This window comes from Ischnura elegans, chromosome 4, assembly GCF_921293095.1.
Source record: "Ischnura elegans chromosome 4, ioIscEleg1.1, whole genome shotgun sequence".
NCBI lineage: Eukaryota > Metazoa > Arthropoda > Insecta > Odonata > Coenagrionidae > Ischnura > Ischnura elegans.
Genome location: NC_060249.1, coordinates 1341631 through 1358084, shown reverse-complemented (window position 1 = coordinate 1358084; position 16454 = coordinate 1341631).

Below are 16454 nucleotides of genomic sequence, written 5' to 3'. Positions count from 1 at the left end.
TAAGCAAATATTAAACCATCGAGATCTGTAAATGATATGTACACATTTTCCCGTGGATATATCCCACACAGACCAAATTATCAATTTATATCAGCGTTAGAACTCACTAGTAGGTTATGACTTGTATTGTAGCCTACTAACTTATGTAACACTTAATGAATGTTCCTGAATTTTATTATTATTTCTATCAGTATGGTTTGTGTGTTCTAGTTTTATTGTCATGATAACTTAATGAGTAATTTGCAAGTTTTGCCTTTGAATGAATGTGGCTGTAGAATATGGTATAACACGCTGCCTGTGTATAGAATCCTCATGAAATAGGCTCATAAACAGAGAACGCGCGCAGAAAAGAGGCGCCTGGTCTAGTTTGGGTGATGGCCTCCAAAACCCATCTAAAGAAAATCCATGATAAAACAGAAAATATTCTCATCGGAAAAGTTGCGGCTGCGCCTTGGTTCATGAGTAATAAGGATATACGCAAAGACTTGCGCATCACCCCATCACTTCGGGAATTAAAAGCAAACCTAAAAATTTTTAGAAAAACCCCCCCCCCCCCCCGGACTGAAAACATCAAACTCATAAATCTCTGGTATTACAACCCAAATCCAATAGCAAGACACAGAACACCTAATTCTTCGTTTCTTCCAAACCATATCCCTTAAAATATAAACTTCCTACCACACTGTGACGATAGAGCAAAATTATAACAAAAGCAAAAATTCTGGAAATGCACTGGAGACAGTATAAACAGCTGGGTCTAGTGTAGCCAACAAACCATATATTCCGGCGAGGCGAGGGGATTACGCTTCCTTGTGGAACACCTGATGTCACTTTAACTACATCAGAGCTTTTAGAACTACTTTCTGTTTACGATCACTCAGAAAGTCGCGTATCCAGTTTACCTATGTTTCGTTTAATCCACATGAATATTATTTGTAAAAAAGTTTGTTGTGAGGTACCTTGTCGAAAGCTTTCTTAAAATCTAATAGCAACGAGTGTAATTGTCTTTTCCATTCACTAGATTTGAGAACGTCGTGAAGAAGGAGCGCGAGCTGTGTTTCGCGTGATCTACATTTTCGGAATCCGTGCTGACAGTCATGGAGGAAGTTACGACTGCCCAAGACAGTCATGATATTGCTAACGACGATATGTTCGAGTATCTTGCCAATAATCGATGTTAATGAGATTGGATGATAGTTTCCCGAGTCATTTCTGTTTCCCTTTTTGAATATAGGTTTAAAGATTGCAATTTTCCAGTCTAGCGGTAACTTTCCTCCAGAAAATGACTTCTCGAATATCATCTCTAAGAACGGTGCAATCTGTGACGTTCACTCCTTGAGGACACGCGCGAATTTTCCCTCCGGGCTCGGATATTTTCTGTTCTTTATCGATTATAGTTGTTTAGTTATCCCATCGCGTTTCATTGAAAACTATTCCATTGATTCCGCGGTACATGGTGTTTACAAATTACATTCACTATCGCGTATTCAGTATACACTTTTAAAATGGGAATTTAACGTGCTAGCCTAGCCAATATTTTTGGTGACAAGTTTACCATTTTTATCAAATAACGAATCTACGGTTGAATATTTTGAAGCCCTGAAGCTTTATTGCATACTACCAAAATGATTTCGGATTTTTTTCGAGTAATTCACAGAGTAATTTTTTCTTAAACTTTCGCGGTGCAGTTCGCATTGATATCTTGGTTATTTAGCGTTTTGCAGCCTAACTTTATAATGCGTCAAGTTCCTTCGATTTATTACCTCAAGTAGAGTATTTGCACGTTTTTGGTGAGGCCTGTTAAAAATATCAGTTTGGTTTAATTAAGCAAAATTCCAACTCCTACAGTCGTACGACCATGGGCGAATTTGTTATTAACAAATATACATTCCAAAATCAATGTTGCGCTTAAAACACTCCGCCGCCATGCCAGACGGCTTGTGACGTCAATCCCCATACTCAACTGACTGCAGTTCCTCCGATCATCTGCGATTGATGGAAACCTTGTTTATTGTTGTTTACGAACATTGAGGTGAATCTGACGGAATAAACCATCTGTCCTACTATAAATTAGTGGTATATTTCGTACAATAATTCTTTAAGTTCGTAGCCATGAGCGGAGATAGATTAATGGCTTGTGGGACAAAATTCCGGAATGAATATTGTTTTGTTCCGATACGTGGGAGCACCCGTGTTTCTACACCGAACAAGATTTTTGTGGATGTTCCCGATAAGCCTGAACTACGACGGAAATGGTTATTGGCAGCCCGGAGGGATCTTAAGTCGATGCCATTATTACACACAAAAGAGTTTATTATTCCATTCAGAAAGGAGAGACTAATGCGTAATACTGAAGCATATGTATGTTTGAGATGCAGTTATTCTTGTATACAAACGGCCGTGTATTCATTGATGATATATATTGCATATTTTTTCACTTCGGATGCTTACTTTCATTATGTATGCTTGATGACTATGGAAAAACATAATTGGTAACGTCAGTATTTTAAGCATTTATACTCGAAAAGCAGATATACCTACACAATGTTGGAGTGGAAAAGGAAAATTTAAAGAATTTACAATGCAGTAAAGAATCGTAAAGAAAATAACGTTACGGTAAATGTATAAATGGTACAAATTTGATGCATTGCAAATACCTACATGCGAGCAATTAGTAACATATGTTTACTCCTAAAATGTTATAGTTGAGGAAACACAACAACCTGCCTCCCTACATTTAAATTTTCAAATATTGACAGCATAAAAGTGCGGAAACATAGGGAAAAATAGTTTACTAGAGGTGTTAATGAATAAAAAACTATGCAAAATTACCCTTACTTGAACTTATTTATTGCTCATCATATCACAAATAGCACTACCACGCACACATTTCACGAGCTGTCTTTTTAATACTTATAATCAGTATATGCCGAATCAACTGTTTCAATGAAGAACTTGGCTCACAATAAATATAAAACACTATTATGTAACACTAATAAAGCATAATTATCGGTTTTCCAATCACTCTGCACACCACACTAAAAGAATTTGCACTCCTTAAAATTCGTAAGGATTCTTCACATCTCACTTCCCACACATCAATAACAACTTAGAATCAGTTTACGTTATTTCACGTTAACATTGCGAAGATAATTAAATGAATAGTCTGAAACAAATTACCTACTAAACCAGTTATTGTAACATCATAAAAATTAGAATTTCACTATCACTCCTACCGTTGACCAAAACAATAACGAACAAAAGCGCAACGAATATGCGTGAAATGTAAACACTGACTAAATCTCAAAATGAATTGGCAATAGGTTAATACGTAATAAAATCAAACAGAACTTAGAAGCGAACAAACGAATGCAAATTAATACGCGTTCGATGTATCCCTAAAGCACAACTAGTCCACATATGAAACATATCCCCTTCGCAATAGTCAGATACCTTTGATCGAAATGCATACGGTTGGTTGAACCAGCATGGAAGAAATAAATTCCTCGAAGATGTTACATTCACAACTCACTTCACTCTTTACTTCATCGTCTATATGCAATCGAGTTAGAGACTTAATTGTTGGATGAAACGCTTCACGAGTCTATTTTCTCCCAACTCGGGAGAAATTGAAGTTACAGACCTTACAAAAACGAAGATAGGCCCTAGGTATACACCGATCACGAAGGAGTCAACGTCTGTGAGGTTATTTGAAGAAGCCTTAACGAAACCAGGTTCCATTTTGCAAATTTACTTGCAGAAAAATGAAGAAATATCGCGTAAAATACGTGAAATATAAGTTATTCGTCAATGCTCCCGTCTGCTTACAACTATAATATGGGAGATGACGTCACGTAACGAATAGCCAATTACAGGTCGTTTTACCCTCCAGAATTTCGATGCTAAAACAAAGGTTATTAAAACTTAAATAATAAATTAATAACAAAACACATGGAATTTTCATTAAACATATGAGAACTTCAAACATGTATGCACTAAATGGAAAGGGTTTCATGCTTATTCCTCACCCATGCAAACACTCTGTTATGGACTTGTGGTACAACTTAAACAGTGTTTTCTGTTTCCTATTAACATTTTTGTTGTACCAGCGAGGTTCTTTATCATCAAAGTTCAGTTTTTTTCGACATATATTAACTAATTCCTTAGCGCAGAATTTCTAAGAAGTGTTTCCACGTTACATCTATGATTTCATTATATTTATATGTGGTCTGTTATGGCTACGAGTTTTGCGGTGTAGTCGCTAAGCATTTCCCCAAACTTAATGAAATTGCATTTATCTAATAAGCAAATATTGCCTTTTGATTTGCCAACTGGCACTACATCAATTTTAAACGTTGCGAAAATGGGGAACTTGCATGAATTTTTTTTATTTCACAGGCGTACAGAAAATTGTTTTCTGAATACAATAAAGAAAACCGCATGTATATCTGAGTTTTCCTTCGCGAGATATTTAATGATAAATATAACGAATTTTAAAGCGCGGGAAAAACTCTCTCACCCCCCAAGCCACTGCCGACGAAGCCTCGATGACGTCAAAGGTGCCTAAACATCACGCGAAGCTATTGTTGTGATTGTTTGTAATAGTTGCCAGCAGTTGTGAGAGCTTTGTTTGTTAGACGTGTTGATTATTTTATATTTAAAGATAAATATCCGACGATAGAGGCTTGGAAGCCCTCATATTTTGCATTATTTATAATATTAATATGTGAGTAAGGGCATAAAATATAAAACTGGAGCAGTTAAACCAAAAATTTTATAATACCTAAATAACATCGTTGTAGGAGTCTGAGCCACGGCCATCGGAAGGGGGATACGTTAATTGTAAGTTGATGTTATCGACGGCATATCATTCATTTAAGTATGTAATTAGAACGATTTTGATGTTTACTAATGTCCGCTTAGCTTTTATATACAATAACTTCATCCGTTTATTAGTAGGTACCGGAGAATTTGTCGTTTAGTACTGTCTGTGCTTGTATTATGGGGTGAATTCCAGTCAATGCAACTTTGGTCGCTGATTGGAGACTTCTAGGAACAATTTTGGGCCAAAATAGTGTTATTTTCAACGTGACATCTCCCGTTAAGCAACTGCTAATAATCACAGTGCCAGTGGTTGTACTGCACAAAGTTTGACAAGGTTGAAAAATATCGGCCAAGAGTTATCAGTGTTCCATCGTGATTGAATTGTAAAAAGTGCTATTACGCTATCGATAAATGTCTAACAGTAGTGTAAAAATTGTCAGTGGCGTGCTAATCTCCGTTGTTCACCGTAGATATGACATTTCACGATCACGCTATTGAAATAAAAACTGTGTGTGAAGTTTGTTATTCCATTATTTCAACGAATAGTAGTGAGAAATGTCACTTGTGTGGGCTAATTTAAGGGTTTAAATCAGTGAATAAATAGTTGTATTCATCATAACGAGTTCTGTTATTGTAAGTTGTACGTGATGAATATAAGAATGTGATAGTGACATCCAGTTTTTGATAAGAGTATTTGCCTACTCCCCGCTATATTTTTATGGTATATGCTAGAATATTGTTTATGGATTTACCTATATTATTGAAATAGGTTGTAGCTTGTTTGTGTGTGTTGGCAGCGGAACCGATTCGCGATCTCACATGTGGATTGTGTGCAGACTGTTTTGCTGTGAATTCGTACCGTAGGACGGATAGGACTACCTTCTCCGTTAATTCGGCGTTGCCAAAGTCAACAGCACAGCTTACTCTAATGTCAACAGCATAGCTTACGATCGTTCTCCTCCAGTATTACAAGTTTCCTTTACAACTCGATTTGCCGCCGACGTATAGCAATAATTTGTCTTAACAAATTCCATGAGGGTCGTAGCATCAATTTTTGGTGTCCTAAAAAAAGGCTGGTGTCCTAACACCCCATGCCACACGCCTTTTAGGTGGCTTGCGGGGTATTATGTAGATGTAGATGAATTTCAGGTGTACTATTCGAACGAGTGGCAACGTTATCATCCATTTTTCTGATCACTAAAACATACGAAGTGAAACGCTTGTACTTCATCCTCCCGATGCCGCATTATTAATATCCCAAGTAATAATCTAGGCACAATAGCAATAGGAAAACTTGCCCAAGAATAACAGAACAAAATAAAGTGACGATGAGCAGCTAAATACTCCCTCAAAACAAATTTTACACCATGCGCTCAGCGTATTTCCCAACTCCCTACGGTTGTTAGGCACCTATGACGTCACGCCTGGCCTCGGCACCGCTCGGGTGTCTTCGCGCAGTGGTCGGCTCAGAGAAATTTTTCTCGATTTTAAATGCAATTTTTTTATTTCTTTTGATGTTGAATGGAGAAACTGAAGGTATTTTTGCGAGCTAATGTATCCATTTGACTTATTCAAAATAGTTTTTAGAGCAATCTACGACCCATGCAAGTTCCTCGTTTTCGAGAAGAAGAGTTTCGGTAAAATAAGTGTGCCCTTGCCACAATCAAATTTGACTTTGTTTAAAAGATGTTTTTGTATGTAGGACCAAAGGTTTATAATTTGTTACCCCAGTCATGCTTTATTTTAAAGTCTTTGAAAAAGTTTTTGCAAAATGCACATTCTTGGCTTCTCACTGAAGGAAGTGTAGAACAAATATCGTTATAAAATGTTGATGTAAATGAATTATAAATACTACTTTAGTTGTTTTTTTTCATGTACGCACTTAAGCTTTGTTAGTATTCATTATAAGAGTAACACAAAATGAGCTACACTATACTACACTATATTGTATGTATTCTGGATGGTAGCCTCCATCAGGTTATCCTTCGCGGCGACCTAAAATTACTCAATTTTGCTATTGTCATGTAATTTGTGTGTGGAGTAATAAAATTATTATTATTATTATTATTAATCTCCACCGGGTGACTGCAGGGCTGTGACGATGGCCGAGTCGGGCATCGAAACGTCGCGTCGGCAGTAATGCACTTCCTAACCCGGTGGCGATCCCGAGAATTCTTCACGCCGTCTATCCACAGGGAAAACAGTAAATCTTTGTTCCGAAAATTACTCTGTGATCACTTATACCGTTTATATCGACTTGTTTTATCAACATAGGATGGCTTACCACTAAAAGGTCTAATATCTTATTTCCTCTCGTAGGCTTGTCAACTACTTGGGATAGGGAGTGATTTTCCAGTACTTTGAGTAAGATCTCCCTGATTTCTCAATTCCTTGAATTCGGTTTTACAGTGTAAGCATCCCAATTAATATATGGGAGATTTAAATCTCCGCCAGTAACTATTACTCTTTTACTGCCTCTCGGAGTAAATGCGGATGTTTGATTTTTTAATTGGTAATTAATATCAACTTCAGAGTTTGGAGGTCTATAAAAGTGTTTAAAAATTTTGTTTTATGTTTGTTTTTATTTATTGTGCTATTGTTTGTTATCTTTTAGGTATTATTTATTTAAGGAACAGCCATTGTAAAGGCCTTTGTGCCGTTTTTGGTGATGAAATAAATAAATAAATAAATGAAAAGAAATATATATAGTACATACGAATTGGGAAATAAAGTGAATATAATCCGTAATTTTAAAAGGGAAGATTTTCGCCTGCGAAATGAATCGGATCTCTTCGTGCCTTTTCGTATCGGATCGTATCCCTGTTTGGGGGGGGGGGGGAATGCAATGGACTGGTTTGATAGCGATGGATGCGATGGGATGAGCGGCCACGTTGAGCAGATTTCGGGAGGAATGCCGTGTGGTGAGAGGCAGAAAGAAAGTAAGAGAGTTGTCATTTCGATTGGATGAAGTGTGTACCTAAGCATGTTTTACTTAAATAGTATTCGATGACAAGCCCTCTGGTGCACTTTACATTACGCCGAAAACGAGCAATAGGGTGGTTTCCTATTATATTTTTATCGCCTAAATCGAAAGATTATTACTCCTGGAGTACGTATTTCACGCTTTTATATTTTTAAATAACGATATCTATTTTTCGTGATTTAATGAAAAGTGAAAATTTTCAAGCGCGCGAAAACGCGACGGGTAAGTATGAATGCCGGAAAAACCCAGTGTAACGTCATTCTGGTTCCCGCTGTCGGTATGTGAGGTGACCTTGGGGCGAGGGTATGTGCGCCACTGCGATGCAGGCTATTATTAAGAGATGTTTCCCTGAGCATTGGTAATCTCAGACGATGAAAAACTCGTATCTACTCGTATAGAAACTAGGTCACTGTGACGTCACGTGGAGTAGCATCGCATGTGCGCCAATCTGGCCTTTTTCAAATGAGGTTAAAATTGACCGTTGCCATTCGTCTAAACTGGGATTTCTAAAACCAAAGATTTTGTATATTATTGAATACACTAATGGTGGGTAAGGAATCGCAATCAATGCATTTCGTTTTCTTTGATGAAGGAAACTACCTATTCCATCGCGTTGGCCTTCGCTTCGACTTAAAAAATAAATAGAGTTTTTCGACATCATAATAATTCACTCAATAACTATCACTCAAATCAAGAGCTCTAAATTTTACTTCAATGGCTGGTTACAATTTATGTTTAAGAGGGTGGTCTGAGTGTAAATTTAAATATCTGTCCGTTTGTGTGGTTTCTTCCACCATTCCATGGTTCATATATCAAGGAATGGAAGTGTTTTATTTTTTCATATATCTATAGTAAATTTTAATTTAGGGAGTAAACTGTTGAAATAATTTAAAATAGTGTCTTCTTGGACATCATGGAGAAGTGGACAATATACGCAATCAACAAATTTGTAAGTAAAGTAATGAAAGAATTATTGAATGGTAATTTAGCGATTATATTGTTTACAAGATGATCGGACATGATTAAATCAGCTAAAACGGTCACCACCGATGGGTACTAAATATTTGATTGATGCTGACGCTCCTTATATTGTAAATGCCCTTGATTGACAGTAATGTAATATCATTAAAAAAACCTTTCTTGTTTAGAGCGGTATTGTCAGATACCAATTCCCAATTGTCTATAATATCGTCGTTTAATAAGTCGGATGGGATATTTGTAAATAGGGTAGTTTCCATCATCAAAGAAAACGAAAGTCGTTGATTGCGAATCGTTACCCACCATTAGTGTATTCATAATATACAAATTATTTGGTTTTAGAAATACTGGTTTAGCCGAATGGCAAGGGTCAATTTTGTCCTCATTTGAAAAAGGCCAGATTGGCGCCCATGCGATGCCACTCCACGTGACGTCACAGGGACCTAGTTTCTATACGAGTAGATAGGAGGTTTACATCGTCTGGGATTACAAATGCATGCCTGAGGCACAGAGCTCAGGGAAACATGTCTTAATAATCACCTAGTAAAACTGGCTAAGGTCGGAAAGTTTTCTTCGTTTGATAAGGCATTAATAATCCTTATTTAAGCCAAGCGCTACCAGCTAGCATAGTACTCTGCCACCTGCTGGCATCGTGCGTCGTATCAGCGCTCAGAGCCTCACCCCAAGGTCACCTCAGTTGCGGCAGTTGGAACCAGAACGACGTCACACGGAGTTTTTCCCGGCATTCATACTTACTTGTTATGTTTTCGCGCGCTTGAAAAAGTTCACTTTTCATTTAATCGCGAAAAATAGATATCGTCATTTAAAAATCTAAAAGCGTGAAATACGTACTCCAGCAATAATAATCTTTCTATTTAGGCAATAAAAAATAATAGGAAACTACCCTAGGTGGGATATTTGTAAATTGTGATTTTACAACTATGGAGACAGTTTATGATCTAAGGGAACTTATTAATCTTATTAAAAAAATGAAAGGAGTCTTGGGTGTTGTATCTGTCTGTGGATAGATTCTTAAGAATGTTTACAAGGAAATTGACACACTACTAGGTGCTCGTAAGAAAGTGGGAATATTCATGAAAAATTGAGGGTTATTACATTTATGATCTTCGAATGAACCACACAGTTTAGGAGAAGTACCATTGATTTTTGTTGATTTTACTTTTTATTTTAAAGTCTATTTTCTTGTCTTTAAAACGTTTTTTACAAGAGTATTCACTTTATATTTTGAAGTGAAATTGTTAAGTTTTTATTTTTGGGGATCTCGGTATAGGTATCATTAACATATAGTAATTCATTAATTTTTTAATTCATAATCTTGTATTTACTTAATTTCCGTGTTTTTAGTTTTATCTGTTTTAAGTGTTATTATATTAGGGCTATTTAATAAAAAGAGTTCAGTTTTATGAAGTAACTTGATCTTATTTGATGATTTACAGTTTTGGTTTTCTTTTTGAATGAAGTTAGTGTATTGTGCTCTAGTTTTGTTTGTAATTGATGAATTATTCGGTTCAGCAATAATAATGTGAATGTTTGCTCAAAGTTGTGTAATCGGAAAATCTTTCATTGTATTGGGGGAGAAAGTTTTGGACCTAAGCTAAGGAAATTGGCAAAATTATCCGGTATAGTGATATCGTTTAGTGCTAAGTTTTTTTAGCCCTACGATATTATCAACTTTTAAAAGATTTATCAGTTAGTTTCTTAAATTCATTATTATGTTCCTGTTTTTCCAGATTGAAAAAATGTTCAAAAAACTGTTTTCGGTAGCTAAGAAATGATTCTTGTACATACTTGGGAATTAGTAAAGATAGCGATTCCTTTATAATATTGAGTTCCTTCATAATTTTCTGTAATTCCCAATTACATTTTCTTATTTCTATTAGTGGTAGTTAAAAAATAAAGAAAATCGTCTTCCGGGAGGTGAGATGCGAGTCTATGCACGATATTTCCACAAATTATGTCTTTGCTTCCTTTATAATTTATTGAATGGAATAGGAAAGCACTTGGGATCACCATTTGAAGTGTGGGTTTCCTTCGTCCACACCGCACTATCTTGAAGCAATAATCATGTCTGCACTTCGAGGGAGACAACTTACTCGAAACGATTTCAGAACGCACGACCGCAGCGGATGCTTGAACTGCTCCCCTGCTAATCATCATGGCCTACCCTTTGAATCCCTCTTTGCATGCTTCGCCCCGCTAAATTGGCCAAAGCAACACCATCTAATATTCAAGCTCACGTCACCGGTGCAGGTTTTGCTTCGGCGCTGTCATTTCGTGGTTTGCAAACGAAGCATTGAGCCGTCTGCGACTTTCAAAACAACTGTCTGTGGTTGGGAATATCAGTTGAATCGATATCTATCGATAGTCGCACCACTGAGGATCGTCCCTGCGCCGAATTCATTCACCGTGCAAAGCAGACGTTTCTAGCAACCACGCGCGTAAATTTAATTTGCTAGAATAATAGTGCAACTAGAATGATAGTGAGGTACTCGCTTTTGCTCGTTGCTGGGCTATGCCCCCCCCCCCCCAAACCCACCGCAAACGGCCTGTTATGGTCACTATGGAAGGTCTTACACTTTTTATCTGCCGTTTGTAACTTAAGGATAGTTTACTTTTCAATTTGCTAGGTTAGATATAAAAGCAATATTTCCACTTTCAAGTAAAACGGGAGCATGGTGCGTAGGGTATAATTTGACTTTTGAAATAAATTTCGACAGAAGAGCAACGTTTTTCTGAGGGATTAAAAAAAAAAATAAAATAGAGTCTGACAGAGTCTTTAAATTATTCAATTCAATGATGGAAAACGTTGACAGCATGTTTTACTGTAACACTCAATTTATACGTAATATCATAGCATAGCAAATTTACAAATTACAATAACCTACACTTAACTAAATTTTAATTGATAAAGCATTGCATAAAGCAAGCAAACTCTGCAAAAAAATAGAGTTAGAAATACCAGTTTCTGATCGAACTCATCGCAATTGGGATTCATATGGTGTAATGAATAATGCTGTTACTTTTACCGCACAAGACTGATAAATGTAATTCGATAAATACTATCAAAATGGCACCCATCAGTTCGATAAAGCAACTAAGAGGAAACCCATGAGTTCATGGCGTAGCGTGAACTTACAAAAGATTTTCCTTCCAGAAAAACATTATTCTGATTAAAAATCATAATATTATGAGCTCAATGCAGGTTTTCTCAAAATAAATACAAAAAAGCGGAGAAAAAAATGCGACCACTTTGGGTTTTTAACACGGGCCCCCGAAGCGTAATAACAGACTTTATCGACCAGGCTAATCGGTTGCTTTGATGAATATTAGAAACACGTTTATTAATTATTTTTACACGTTACACACAATAACTGAATACCAATATCTAGTGCAAATGAGCAAGGTGAATATTCTTAGCATGAATTGGGTCTAGTATGACGAATTTTATCGAAATATTATTTATCATGATCGCGAATGATACCACAGGTAAAACTGGAATAAGTTATTTAACTTAGACAGTTTTCATAATGTAATGTTAAGGCTGGCATGTAAAAATTTACATGGATACGTATTTTGGTTGCTGAAAATAAATTCAAGTATTGCTGTTCTGTTTTGACACATTGAACTGTATTTTTATTTTCTGTAAAATTATAAGAATAGTTAAACCAGTAAAACCATAAATTACTAAGACTTCAAGAGGTTATGGGCCCAGAGGCATGAGAGAAGTAAAAAAATATGGAAACTGTAAATGAAGATGTGAAGAAGAGTGAAGTACTCGTTACGTGTGCAAATGTATACTACATTATGGCGTCGGCAATGGAGATCGAGAGTGAAGACGTCGCCTGTGTCCAGAAGTTGAAAGACAACGACACCTATCCAATGTGGCTCTCTTTGAAATGGAGATACTGTTTCGAGCAAAACAGCTGATGGATGTCGTGGATGGAACTCGGTTACGCGCATCTTGCGGAGTCGATGAGAGGAAGGGGGTGGGGGCGAAGTAAACCATGACGGACGTTGCAGCTCAACATGCTCACATTATTAAGAACGGTGTACCAAACAGTGAAGATTTGACGCGTGAAACCGCAAAAGATATGTACGATACACTCCTTTGTATCTATAAGAAGAATATCTACCAGGAGATGTGCTTGTTGTGACAACAATTTTATAACTATAAATACGATAAAAGTAAGGACATTCATACTAATATTAGGAAATGAGGAAATTTATGAACCAATGCTAATTTCCAAAATTATGACTATTTTACACTATAAGTTCAAACATTTTAGTAGGGCGTGGGATTCGTCATCACAAACAGACAAAGAAATTAAAACTCTAATATCGCGTTTTTCGCTGGAAGAGGACAAATCTAAGTTTAAAGAGTTAAAAGTTGCCTGTATCATTTAGAGCAGAAACTAGAGGCAGTATAATTGCGATGTTAAATGTTTGGTTTGCGGGCAAAGAGGGCATATCAAGACGCAATGTAAAAAGAAACCTTGCGTAGTTTGCAAGAAAACAAACCATGCCGAACAAAATTGTTTCGTCAGAGCTAAAGCTTGTGCGTATTGCAAGAAATTAAATCATAAATCGGCAGACTTTCTTGAAAGATAAACGTGAAGAGAGGAATAAAAAACAACGGATCGAGCAATATTTCTTTCTTTGCTCTTAACAGTCAATTAAGAAACATTCCGTAGTAGGGGTAATCAAAATGGCCGTTTTGTAGGCACCAACCGCTTCTTGTACCTACGTACCGGCTCGTGGTCATATAATAAAGAAACCCATTTTTAAGTTCCGTATTTAGTATCGTGAAATAAATTCAGCATTGCTTGAAACGAAATCCATTAGCACCGTTACCGGCGTCGATAAGTGTGAGGATCTTTGTGATGCCATTTGCATTCTTTTGAAATGTGGTAGGAAGATGCATTTTCAATTGCATCGGTGCTGTCTGTGCCCATGAACGAATGCTTGCAAGGGTATTTACGAATGGAGTGAATGAGACTAATGAGACTTTCAGCCTCGTGTTGTAAGTGCATTTGGTTCTTACTTCAGCGCGCTGAAGAGGGCTACTTTGTAGCCGAAATACGTATTCGTGTGTTTTCCTCGTCCCCTTGCCGACCCCCCCGACGACGCTCTTTTGGAGCAATATTTTTTCTCCCGGAACATCAAAGCCCTCTACAGGTGAGTGAATGTGTGAGTGACAGCTTATTGAGTGCAAGTGTTTCCACGGATCACTGGCTGTCTTTAACAGGCCCTTCCTGTGAAGATTCCCGGTTTTTTTGTGGAGCAAGAATCCTTAGTGGAGGTCCCTACAGCCCCCACAAAGGATCTTGTTGTATATGTTTGTGTGAGTGAATGTGTGAGTGTGTGTATTTGGGCTTTCCGGTTGAGAGGCTGGTGTTTGCTCCCTGCGGGGAATTTCTCCCCCTTCCCGCACACCAACGCAGTAATTTTTTCGACTTGCAAGGTGGAAGAGCAGGGAGAATTATGCGGCCAATTGAGAATTTTCTTTTCTTTAATGGTATTTACGGAGGTAGGAGAGTTATTTTCACTATAAACCCCATTATCTGCTGCTAACGAAGAGTATTGGAGTTGAGTGGAAAGTGAACAAAATGAATGGAATATGAAAAATCCTTCAATAACAGTGCATCGATCCAATATAGCAGCCTATTCGCTTTCGTTGAAAATATATTTATAGTATAACATGATTTCGGATCCAAGCTTCACGAATCAACCATAGATACCTATCGTCTTTTGTAATGAGTAATTTTAAAGCAAAGCAATACGCTACATTCGTAAAATGACGGAATATATATATTGTAAATTGCCTTACACTATTGGAACGCATAATGTAATATACGCGTAACATTGGCAAAGTTAAATACTGCTTCCACTACGTAAATTTTATGTTTCAAGTGTTTAATCGATCATTTTAAATTTTAATTATAAAGAACATACAATTACGGCGTTTCCACGGATCTAGCGTCGGAGATTATGATTTAAAATCGTCAGCTTGGGTCGAAGGGTGTAAACAAAAGTCCGCCATGTTGCTTAAAAAGTGTCGGTAGGTCCTACGGAGCGTTTGGAAATCGTCGGCAGCTACCGACGGGTTTACCGTCAACCGTCGGTGGGATTATCGACAATTGTCGGGTCAGCGGAATCGAGAATCATCGGTAGGACCCGCTAACGACACCGACAATCGTCGGTACGGTGTATAGAATTCAGGAGGAATAGCCATATGCTAGTAGTGGCCGGATCATGGCCGTGTTTAGAATATTCTTTGTCCGCAGTGCTTTGTCAGTGTGGGGGCTTCTGAGAAGTGGATATATTGATGCAGCCTTCGCCTTGTCGAATGCTGCCCTCGTGTTGGCGGCGAGCTATCGTTCATCCGCACGTTCCATTTCCTCTACGCTGTACACAGCTCCCAGGAAGATCGCGCTCTAGTGAAAATATATAATTAAATACTTTAACAAATTTATTTTACTAATTCATGCAATATGACTGATTTCTTAAATACGCTTTTAAAAAGTATTTTAGCCTCGGTGGCGGCGGGATAAAGCTCTCGCCTGCCAAATTGAAGGTCGCGGGTTTGAGTCCCACCTAGGTTATTTTCCCTAATCCAGGGTATGGGCTTGTGTGGATGTCCTTCTTTATTTATGTCTTGTGGATACCCGTTGTTACGGCTGTTGACGTTACTTGTGAGCGGGGCCTAACCTGTTTACGGGGTAATGAAAATATATAAATGGTACATGTGTCATTGCGGAAAGAGCCCTTCATAAATATTACAAATGTTTTAAGCCTAATGATAGGGTTTCCTTCGTGTAAAGAAAACGTATACAATTGAAAGTCTAGCATTTTCAATTATACAAAACGCAAAGGGAAAGCCGAATAAGTGCAATAATATGTGCAAGATAGTATGAAACGGGTGTTATGGGGGCACAGGTCATGGAAAAAACATAAAAAATGGCCAAGATCGCATATTTTATTATTTTCTCGCGGTATTCCACCACCTAAATATTTTTTCACTACATTAGCCGAAAGGTATTTAAATATTCCTTCAAAACACATTTTTTCTTCGTGGCCCCCTCAAAAATATTTTATGAAAACTAGCGTTTGAAATTTTCAAATTGACGCCATTTCTCCTTATACCACTGAGAAGTTGTGAAAAAATTGTGAATCTGCTCCATTAAGAAAACCCTCAAATGCCGCGAACTGCATTGATAAATGCTTTTTCTACCCCGAGATATTTAAAAAACAGTGGAAATCGAATTTTCGAGCTAGCCGGCCCTGGTGGGCCTCTAGCGGGCTGGAAGTGTGGGGAGATTAGTCCTTTGTTCGTACGCAGGTTTCCGCGGTGATTACTTGAGTTCAGCATTCTTTCGGGCTGCATCCGCGTCCGTTGTCGAAGAACCACAACAGTTTCGCCAGCTCTATCCATGTCTTAGTAAGGCTGATGTCAGGTGCTTCTTCTCGCTGGCAATTGAGTCCGAGTCGCAAATTTTATATGCTCGGTTAACAAGAGTAGCCAGCAGTGAGCTCTTCTGGCTGGGATGGTGATGTGATGCGGCATTTAGATAGCGGTCGGTGTGTGTAGGCTTTCTATATACACTGTCCAAGCCTTCCATTCTCTTTTCTCTTCACCATGACGTCCAAG